Raw genomic sequence first — 11,640 nt, forward strand, 5'->3', positions numbered from 1 at the left:
TTTTTTTTTAATTTCTTTTTAATATTAGACTATCTTACTGATAGAAGCATAAATACTACTTGTTTGTTGCTGGAGTTACAGATTTTTCTTGGCCTGAAAGGTGGCTGATAGATGTCTGTGTTTTAAAACTTAACACTTCAGTTTTCCACCCTGCTTGGCTTTCAACATTAGGCTTCACAGTTCAGGATAATGTCATTTCCTTTCATGCACTGCAACTCTAGGAGTGACTGGGGCTAGGCACCTGAAATGCTTCTAGCATTTTTCCTTTCATGTTTTCTCTTTCTATTGTGGTTTTCCTTTTACAAGATGCTCAGCAGTGATGTGGTAAAACTTTTGCCCTGCTGTGTTTCTAATTAAAACATTTGCAAGCAAACAAACAAAAAGACCTGTAAAAGAATGAACTAAAGAAAAATATTTGACAGAATATTTATTGAACATAAGAACCATAGTCTTTGTTGTGTTTTGGCCCCTTTCTGCTGGTTTGCCAAAGGAGACAGCAGCAATTACCTCACTTTTCTCGAAGTGAGGTAATTGAATACTGTCAGTATCGCTGTGTAACTACAAGAATTCCTTGAGCTAGAAGATCCCATTCAGTTTGGGGCTGATGTGTGTGGGAGAGGTGTTTCCGTCCACCCCACCCCCTTTTTTTGTGTTGTGGGTGTGAACTAGGTTTTTTTAAAAGGCACACTTTACTGTATAACGTCTATCTGCAGAAAGTGAAAGCCACACCTGAAAGTAATTTCCTGTTGATCAGGAAAAGTAATCCAGAAAGATTGAAAATTAAACATTTAACCTCACTGCTTAGAATTTAAAACTCGAGTCCTGTAAATGAAATGATAGCATCGTAGCTCTCAAAAAAATTTACATTCACTTGTTCAAGAATGTGGATAGTGAGGAAATTATTAACCTTTGTTAGGCCTGGTATAAATGTAGATTATAAATCATCTTTAAGATACCAAAATGGAACTTGGAAGATCTGGATATCAAGACTTTTTATTTTGGTGACCTTTGTGCAATCACTTTTATTTTTTAGTACTTTAATTCTTATCTCTCGGATAGTGTCCATAGGGAAAATTAGGATTGTGTTGACTTGTAAGAATTTAACAGAAGGCTTGCTATCTGCAGAAAGCAACCTAAATACTGTTACAGAGCAAAGTACAGAAACCTATGTGAGAGCTTGTATTAGTAGCATAGCCAGGAGCAGCGAGCTCCCTGGAGACTCAGCAATGTGAACATGGAGAGACTCTTTCCTATCATCATTCTTAGTGGAGACAATTGCAGCATGGTATAAACCATGGACATGTTTACATGCTGTACATTTTGCTTTTTGTTTTCCACAAGGTAGTCCTGCAAATTTATCATAGCTTAGAATGACAAATCCTGAAATTATAATACTTAACCAGGAAGGGGAGAGAATACTAGTATTTTGTGACAGCTAAAGGTACCTGATGTTTCATGGCTAATAAATTCACGTTGCTTTAAAAAAAAAATCTATTAAATTCTCTCACTTTTCAACTTAAGTGAAATTTCTTAACAGGTTGTAATATTTTTGTGACTCTTAGGCCATTAGATATATGAGGATACAAAAGGTGAACGGAGAAGGCCAATGATGATTTAAGAACCTGTCATTGAGATTATGGGGTTTGAATTCTATTTTATTTGGCCGTCAGTATTGTCTTGGTTCAGCATCCTGTGTTTTAGTATAGAAAAAAGGCAAATGTGATTAAATTTGGATTGCACACCAATGTTTTATTTGTTTTGAAAACAAGGTATTGTTTGAGTGCTGAAGCTGTGAATAAGTTGCATCATTAGGTGGCATGGGTAGGTTATGGAGAATGACAGTTGTGGACATGTTCTGAAGACATTGCCCCTCAGATGTCAAGTCAGGTGACTTCATATTTGTAGGAAGCTGAAGAAAGGTCCCTGTATTTAGGGAAACAGTGCAGAGGACTGATGGCTTCCTGATTTCATTAGGGCTAGGTCTTCCAGAGTACTTAGCACAGCTGTTTTGGGGATACTGCACTATAGGGAGACCATTTAAAACATACTGATATTTAATTATCATTCTGAATGTTCCCAGCCTCTGGAGCTCTTAGATTCTGGCAGAATTTTCTAACTGGAGTAGGGATAAGGTATATTTTGTATTAACATACAAGCTTTATAAGCTGGTGTAAAATGTAACGCAATACAATATGCGCCAGGGCTGGAGGCTGAAGGTGATTTTAAATGTTTGTTTATATGTTTTTGATAAGGTGTGGGCTAGAGTAAACATCCTTGAGAATGTTTTAACTCAGCCAGGTTGAGTTCCGATCTGAAAGCTAGAAAATGACAGTAAAATAAAAGCTGCCTGTTTTTCAGATGTTCTTACAATCGCATCACTCCCTAATTAAAATAAACTATTGGATTAGTTAAACATTCTAGTTGGGCCTGAACCTTGTTTGAGAATGGTTAAGCCTTACCACTTTTGGTATCATTTCCTTCCATAGCATTTAATGCCCACTGGTTTCTATTCATGAGGTTTATGCATCTGTTTTAGAATTCTCATTCATTTCTTTCTGTGTGCAATTTTTCATGCAATGGCCAAGCTCGATGTGCCAGGTATTCCTGACTTCACATTTGGAAGAGCTTTGTGGTTTATGTAATCTCTCTACTAATACTGTAATGTGAAACGTTTTAGTTGTCATTATTTTGGCATCCAGACTGAGGCACTGTCAAAAGACATGGCTTCCTGGAACTGCTGATCATGCAGTCTCTGAAAATCATTCTTAATAATAAAATATTAAAAAAATATCAATTCTTTGGAAAATTATGGCCATGTCTAACCTTGCACCTTTTCTTAAAACTTGCTTTGAACTCACCCTGTTTCTATGAAAACATGCATGGATCTAAGCCCTGGTAGCACTTAATTTTTATTAATTGACTCAATTCTGTCAGAAAATAATACAGAAATAGTTTTTGGAAAATCTGTTAATTAGCTCTACAATTCAGTAGAGTTCATAATTCAAAATGTTAAATTAAGATCCTGATCAATTAACTGTTTAATTCCCATCCAGTTCTGTAGAATGTCACTTATATAAAGGTAAATGCAATTAAAACATAGGAGTTAGCCATGTACTTCAGTACTGAAAATATAAATGACTGACGTTTATGACAAGATACATGAAAAACCTATACTGTTGTACAGGAATATTAAAATGGTGGAAAAACGCTAAAAATCTCATCAAAAAACCCCCATGTTTTGTGATTGGCAGATGAAATTCCTGCTTTGGGAAAGAATTAATAAAAGAGCAGAAAAGCCAATAAAATATGGAAACAGAAGAAAACAAGGAGAAAACTTGTTTGTTAATAGGAAAACTACCGATTTTCAAATCTCTGCAAACCTCTTATGCCTTGTCATATTTTGTATCTTTACATGATTCCTAATGTGAAGTCTGGGCTCCTGAGCTGGGCACAGAGGTTCTGGAGAAGGGCACAAAGGTTCCTGGAGAAGTCAGCTGCTTCAAAACAGATCTGAAACACTAGGTAGAATGAGAGACCAAGCTAAAAAAGGAAATTTTTGCATTCTTCCTTAGAGACTGGTAGTGTCTGCTACTTATTGAGCTGTGTGCTTTTACTCCTGCAGTTGAAGGACAGGTGTCACTGGCAGGTGCAGCTAGATTCCCAGACACGCAGCAAGTTCCATTGCTTTCCATTGAATAAAGAAAGAAATAGGTTAATACAGGTTGAAAAGAGACAGTTTTTAAAATCCACGTGAAGGATTTTGAAGGGTTGGTAGATGAGAGAGGAGCAGTGGATCTTGTCTACCTAAACTTCAGTAGGGCTTTCAACAGTCTCCTGTAATATCCTCATAGAGAAGCTGTATGTATGGGCTGGATGAGCAGGCAGTGAGGTGGATTGAAAGCTGACTGAACAGCTGGCCCCAGAGGATGATCGTCAGTGGCAAAAAGTCTAGTCATAGACCAGTAACTAGCAGAGGACTCCAGGGATCAGTACTGGCTCCAATCCTGTCCAACATCTTCATTAATGATCTGGATGATGGCACAAAGTCCTGGTCAGCAAGTCTGCAGATGATGCCAATCTGGGAGGAGCACTGATACACCAGAGGGTCGTGCTGCCATCCAAAAGTATTTCATCAAGCTGCAGAAATGGGCCAAGAGGAACCTCATGAAGTTCAGCAAAGGGAAGTGCAAAATCCTGCCCCTGGGGAGGAACAATCCCATGCACCAATATATGGTAGGTGCCACCCAGCTGGGGAGCAACATTGCAGAAACAGACCTGGGGCTCCTGGTGGACACCAAGTTGACCATGAGCCAGCAATGTGCCCTTGTGACAAAGAAGGCTAATGGTGCCCTGGGCTGCATTAGGAACAGTACTGCCAGCAGGTCATGGGAGGTGAACCTTCCCATCTAGTCAGCATTGGCGAGGCCACATCTGGAGTCCTGTGTCCTGTGCTGGGCTCTCCAGTACAAGAGAGGCATGCTGGAGAGAGTCCAACAAAGGGCTAGTAAGACAATTAAGGGACTGGAGCATCTCTGCTATGAGGAAAGGCTGGGAGAGCTCAGACTGTTTAGCTTAGAGAAGGCAACAGCTTGGGGGAGATCTTACAACGTATATAAATACCTGAAGGGAGAGTGCAAAGAGGATGGAGCCAGGCTCTGTCCAGTGGTGCCTGGTGGCAGGACCAGAGGCAACGGGCACAGACTGAAACACGAGAGGTTACCTCTCAGCGTCAGGAAACACTTTTTTACTGTGAGAGTGACTGAGCACTGGCAGAGGTTGTCCAGGGAGATTGCGGAGTCTCCATCTTGGAGTTACTCAAAAGCCACCTGAACAATCCGGGCAACAGGCTGTAGGTGAGCCAAACCCTGAGCAGAGGTTTGGAGTGGATGACCTCCAGAGACCCCTTCCAACCTCAACGTTCTATAATTCTGTGATTGATTACAAGAGGGAATTATTAAGAAAGAACAATTATTTTGCTTTACAGTGTAGGTTACAAACATGAAGAGTCTACATGAGCAGGCACTGCTTGTCTGTTGAATCTTCTCATTCATCATTGGTACACTTGTGTTCTGTTGGTGCATGCTGGTGCTGATCTTGGGCATCTCTTGAGACTACCGCATCCACACGGGGAGGAGAGTGATGGTTTATTACTTGTTTTGTGTTGTTTGCTGACTGACTAATGTGTTCACGTTAATTGACCTCTCTCATTCATTGTGGTTTCAGGATTATAAATGCGATGCTGTGTGCCTGTGCAGTGAAGGCTCGGCAGAGTATGTCTAATGTAGGGCACAGGACAATGGGGGTTTGCATGTGGTGTGGTGGGTTAAGTCATCACATATAAATGTGGGACGTGAGTTGGTGGATTTGGAGGAATTAAGGCAGAGCCCTTCACAGTGTGGGCTGTTAGCATTGCTTATGAGCTCCCTGCACCAAAGCTCAGTGTTCCTGAACATTCCCCTGTAGCAGATCAGCCCAGGACCTCTGACAGTTAGACAGAAGGGACGCTCAGAGAACTTGACCTGGAGTAAACTGTTGGACATACCGTAACAGAACTTCACCCTCATCCAAGTAGGAATGCTAACCGTTATGTTAAATTGGTATCCCTATGCCAAAGAAAGGTACGTGTACAGAGGAAGAGACAGAAACATGCGTAATGTCCCTCAGTTTAGAATAAACTGTAACCTGGTGATTAAGCAAGGCTGTACCAACTAGGGGTGACCATAATAACCATCCAACCTGTGTTACTGCTGTTATGTTTAGTTGAGTCTTGTGCCTGCCCTCGTGACTGCTAACTATGGCAGTTACAGGCGATGTGAGAGATGTATGGCCTTCCCGTTCAAGAATAAGTGTTTCATTTATTACAAAGGGGAAGAGGCACTGCTGTTCTTCCCCAGATATGCTTTGAAAGCAGACTTCATTGACTTCTCTGGAGAGCCGATCCATTTTGCCTTCCCAAAGTAGAGCTGATCCATTTTGTCTTCCCAAAGCATTTGCTTGGCTCCATTGGGAGTTTCAGACGCTGGATCTGTGCCACGCTTAAAATGAGATGGATGCTGGACAAGCTTAGTAGAGTGCAAGTGAACATTAAATGGTTGGAATAAATAAATGTCAAAAGCTGAAGTTCTGTGAAAATCAAACATTTCTAAGACTTCCAGAACTGAAGTTTTGAACTAAGTGAATAATGCATGAATCCAATATTAATTCAATCCTTTTTGGAATTATTCCAAAAGAATAATTTTTACAGAAGTAGACATTACTGCCTACTGTTACAGCTACTTTCCCCCCCCTCCAAATATATATGTAGTGTACACTGTAATAGTTGGTCAATATACATTAATCTATACCCTGAAAAAACTCCTATTATTCACAAGATTCCACCCACCTGCAGGAAAATTTCATTACATGACTTCTGACATTTATACAGTGAATGACACTGGAAATGTCTAGGGGACTCACAGCCTTTTAGAAGTTCATAGTTAATTACTAATTATTGCATGGGAAAGCTTGAAGATTAAAGAAGAAAGGGGGGCAACCAGGAAGAATGGATAATACATTATAAAATGAAAAGTTTTTTTCCAATGAAAATTTAATGTCCTCAGTTCTCACGTACAACTCCAGAAATTAGGGTTTTTTTCATCTATAAAAACATAGTAGAAGAGTATGGAAACATCTAAAATGGTTTCTGTTACAATGACTGCTGCTTCTGTTTTCCATTTTTATCTAGATTTGAGAAAATATCTGAGTATGGAGTAAAACCCAAATGCCTCATTTTTATTGCCATACAGTGTAATTCAAAGTCCCTGCAGACCAGCAACTTCATTATGTTTTTTGGGAAAACGTAGGACTCATTTCTTTAAAAATTCATAGCAAGTGACTCATATTTATATAACACCCAGTGAATAAACCTGCAACCTGAATGCAGGAGACCTAAGGTCAGAACTCTCCTCTGCTTTAGACAGTGCAGCCTCCTAATCCAAACAGTGCCGGCCTCATTTGTATTAACATATTTTAGGTTTATGGCGCTTATGCAGGTATGCTTAAATTAAGGGTGATGCACCCAAGGCAAGTACATTAGTATGATAAAATAGATTTTTCACAATGTGGTAAGTGAACCAAGGTAGTTTGGAAACTGTTACTAAAGAGTTTTGGACTGCCTCCACCCATGGATTGTATAACAAGACTGAGTTAAATTAATGAGATTTTCATGAAATTTAATGTTAATCATTTGCAGATGGCAAAATTATAGAAGATACTTTTAAAATTGGTACATATATCAAGCACTCTGCAGTTTCTGTTTCTTTACAGTTCTTGTACTGAATGGGAAGAGGAGGTAACAAATGTGGACAGAATAAAGCCAGTTTGTTTTCAGTTCCCAGAAATGGACATTTAGAGGGTATGTATAGTCTGCGTTTAGATTGTCCGTACTAAGGAGCTCTGTCTTGACTTGCAGTAACAATCACAAGTTTAGGTTTTTTTTGGTTTTGGTTTTTTTTTTTTTTTAATGGGGTACTTATGGGAAAATGCACCATCATTGGAAAGGCATTTTATAAAGTCTAGCCTTGGAAAACTATACCTGACTTCACACAACCTAGAAACTTAAAGTATGAAACTTTTATTTCTGAATAGAAAATATATAACCAATGCACTTTCAATGAGTTTAAATTTTTAGCACCAAGTTGTTCAAGTTTTTTAGAAGAGGTAATTGAAATAGCATTTAATTATTAGGTATTTTTAAAGGTTTATGATTTTCATAGTTAACTACAAATACCGTTTTCCCCAAATCCAGAATCTTTCAAAGCACCATGAAATAGCAGATTTACCTGTCTTTTAATTGAAGATAAAATGAGATTTCATTTTCATTCTTGCTGCTATCAGAATTCAGGAAGATATTTTAAATGGTAAATATATAATTGTGAGATATTCTAAACTGATGTGTATGTATATAAATATATGCACATACATAAAAATATTAGTTGCACTGTTGATTTACTACACAGGGGAAAAAAACCTAATTTGCAAGAAGATTTGAGGGTGGCATTTGTTATAATTCTTTAAACCAAACTTTTATAGTGATTGGTTTTTTTTGAACTAGAGGAAAATGAGGTCTTAAAAATTAAGTCACAACTTGTTGATAAAAACAGCCTCAAGGTAGTAAGAGAACCAACAAACAAGGTTGAAAAAGCTTCCATTTTTTTTACAAAAAACACACAAACCTTAATTCCAAGTAGGAAAACTTATGTCTGTGTAATAAATGTTTAGTCAGCTTTACCATGGGCTTTGAAAGCAATGTCAGTAGTGTGACATGGATAGTTATATACAATCTTCCTATATGTACATAGCTAAAACAATTTATATAGCAAACTTTCTAATTTCTTATGCTTTAGATAGTTCAAGTTGCCTAACGGACTTTGATTTTCACTGTGCAAAATCATGATGTACAATTCCTAACTTTCATTTTCCTTTTCCAGAGCAGCACTGAATGGTTTCGCTTTAACCAGCAGCTGGAAAATACTCTCCACCCTTCCTATAAATTAGATGCCTCACTTTACAATAACTTGCAGAAGCTTTTTAATGCCCAGCTCAGTTTTTGTTTTGTTTTATAGTTCCATTTCACTAAATGAACAATTGTTTGTGCACTGCATTCCTGTAAATTCCAGACTGGGATTGGGTTGATTTTAATTTCTTATTTTTTAACTCACTGAATTCCATTAGTGAGTTTCCTGGCAGTAAGTGGAACTTCTCTGACGATGATATAACAGTGAGACTTGGGAAATTTCACACCTACCCCACACTTCATGACTCTACATGGAGATAAAGTCTGACATATGTAGTTTCTTTTCCTTCTGTCTTACCCCTGACCATTTCCTTGCTATATGCCCAGCTCAGTAGGTAGTACTGGGCTTTGTAGCATGGAAGAAAGACTTGTAACCCTTAGGCCAGCTGCTTAATTTGGTCGGTGGAGGGATTCAAGACCCCAGAGAACATCTTTTAAATAGTGGCAAGGTGTGGTATTACACAGTACTCATAATTTCAAACTTGGTCTCCAGGCTGCATCCCAAAATGCTATCTTTCATGTAGGACTAATGTGTTTGTCAATTGTCGAGCTTGGGGGATCTTGCAAGTTGAAATTCATGGCTATGTCATGTAGATTTTAGTTTACTAAAGGCACAGGATTTTGCATCACCACCTCACTGGCCTCTGCAGTTTGACAGAAAAACTTACAAAGTCTAGCACCATTGCTGTGTGTATTTTCCACTGGATACTAAAAGTAGCAAAAAATATATTTGTAAATTATGTGATGCTGGATTAAAATGATAATGTCATATGACAAAACTTAGTACATCTTTACTAAATGTAGCTATCTTGGTTTATTATACAAATTTGTGATGGAGTGAAGTTAAGAGGAACACCAGAACTTGAATAAACCCTGAAAAATTGAAGCAAACGCTAACAAATATATCAGCAGTAATTTAAATATAAACATACAACAAAGTCATATGGAAATTAATTATTAAATGTCTCACCAGTGAATTCTGCCGCCATCTGTTTCCTGTGATACACCACGAGATTTCCAGCAGGTAAAATTATTTTGATTCAGTCATTTCATTTATCATTCACTTTCATCTGAATTGTATACCAGGAGGCTGCAACTTTTGAAACTGTTTCAAGTCTGGTAGACATGATTGACTGGTCCATCCTGAAATGAAGCTTAATCACTTGTCTAATAGTTCACTAGAATTATTATCATGCCTATAGGACAGGATCTTACTGATGAACAGTCAGAGTTAGAGATCATAGTCTTCTGCACTGTCTGTCTTAGGAAACTTACTTTGTTTTCAAGTTCCCCGTAAAGTGGGAAACATGAGAACTAAGAACTCCTGAGAAGGAAAAAAAAAACCCCAAAAAACTCTTTTGCCAATGATCATCTGGGAAGCCACTGTCTCTTAAAACCCACATTAATATGACATTCTTGGGGACCTTCCAAAAGTCAATAGAAGGCCTCTGTACATCCTTTAATATTTACAGATAAAACTTTTTTTGCCAATATTTCTTCTTTTTTCAATAAATGTAGACACATTCTAAATCACAAAATCAGTTGAGAGCTTCAGTGACATCTGATTCTGAAAACTAGATCAGCTGCACCCCCATAGTGAAATGAGTGGTCTTAAACATGAATGAGTTGTTAGTGACTGGATTCCTAAAATGAGATTAATCTCTGTAAACATATTGGTCTAAAATTCTGTCATGGAGTATGTCTTAATTAGAAAATGATGGTAACAATAGGAATGAATCTCTAGAACCAAAACAAGTAATTCTGAGTGAAGATCTACACTATGCAAATTTTGAGGGGTTATTCCTGATTTACTGTAATCTCGTTGTCAAATAATGATCAAAGAAGTATTCAGTTGTGATCTTGGAATGCATCTTCTGCTTTACTTTCTTCTCAAGGAATTCAGTTCACAGGCTGCAAGATGACTCTGAGATGCAGATGAAGGCGTTGTCCTCACTTACGATCAGGAGATCTGTTTTAGAAACACACTCCTGACCAAAAACAGTTACATGCCCTTACTCTTAGTTATCTGAGGCTTCCTTAATAATCAGTGAAGGTAAACTGGCAACTCCAGAACGTGATTTATTGGCACTTAGACACTCTCTCAGGATTGATGTCTTGAAATGTTTATTTGTTTATTGATATAAAAGGAATCTACAATGAGTAGCTCAGATGATGTCTAACAGCTACAATTGTAGCTTTGGGCTAGGATCCAGACTTATGGTATCAGTCTGTTTAACATATCTTATTTAGTTGCCCCCCCAAAAGATCACCTTAACAGTTAAAATAAACCTATTATTCTCAAATTGATCATCGTTTTCTTTGATCAATCTCAGCTGTCAAGAGTTTGAGGGTTTTAGCCAAAGCCATCTCCTAATGGATCTATTCAAAAGCTGGTGTTTAAAGAAATCATTGTTGAGTGTTCTGAAACACATTTATAATATTCAGTATATAGACTAAGGAGTTTAGCTTTGAATTTTTTTAGCCTATGGGTTCATATATCTGAAATGAATTTTGTATACAAGAAAGTATATTTTTATGGAGTTGTTGCTACTTCATTTTCTTAATCTTCATATTTCTCATGTAAGGTTTAGTTTGTTTTTCTCCAGGATTTCTCTTTTAAGTTCATAAATTGTTCTGGGGATTAAATAACTAAAAAGCTAGTTGTGTAGGGATTTTGTTATGAGCAATTTCCTGGATGAAAGATGAATTTATTTTGTGTAATATTTACCATCTACAAGTTAGCAGTTATAGAAGCAGTTTTCTATGCTGCTTCTCTAGGCAATGAAGAGAGTGGGACTTGTGCAAGAGGTGGAATAAATTAACCTATAGAGGACTCTGTCTTCTTAACAGAATAAAACAGATGAGGGAAGACCTCTGGAGGTCATCTGGTCCAAGTCCCTGCTCAAAGTAGGATCAGCCTTAGGGCAGGTTTCACAGGGGTGCATTTGGCTGAGTTTTTAGTATCTCCATTATGAAGAGATACAGCCTCTGTGGACACATTTTAATTTTTTTTTTTTTTATCCTCATTGTGAATGTTTTTTTCTTACTAGTCAGAATTTCCTTTATTGCAATATGTGTCCATTGCC

The 11,640-nt window shown here is 37.8% G+C and overlaps 1 long non-coding RNA gene across 1 annotated transcript in view; it reads left to right on the plus strand.

Moving 5' to 3' along the window:
- Window positions 1-11,341, plus strand: part of LOC130149194 (uncharacterized) — a 31,385-nt gene extending 20,044 nt beyond the window's left edge. Inside the window, exons 3-4 of the long non-coding RNA XR_008821829.1 lie at window positions 7,306-7,393; window positions 8,469-11,341. This is a non-coding gene — a long non-coding RNA (uncharacterized LOC130149194). The remainder of the gene's footprint in view (window positions 1-7,305; window positions 7,394-8,468) is intronic.
- Window positions 11,342-11,640: the final 299 nt, after the last annotated feature.

Source organism: Falco biarmicus, chromosome 4 (genome assembly GCF_023638135.1).
Source record: "Falco biarmicus isolate bFalBia1 chromosome 4, bFalBia1.pri, whole genome shotgun sequence".
Classification (NCBI taxonomy): Eukaryota; Metazoa; Chordata; class Aves; order Falconiformes; family Falconidae; genus Falco; species Falco biarmicus.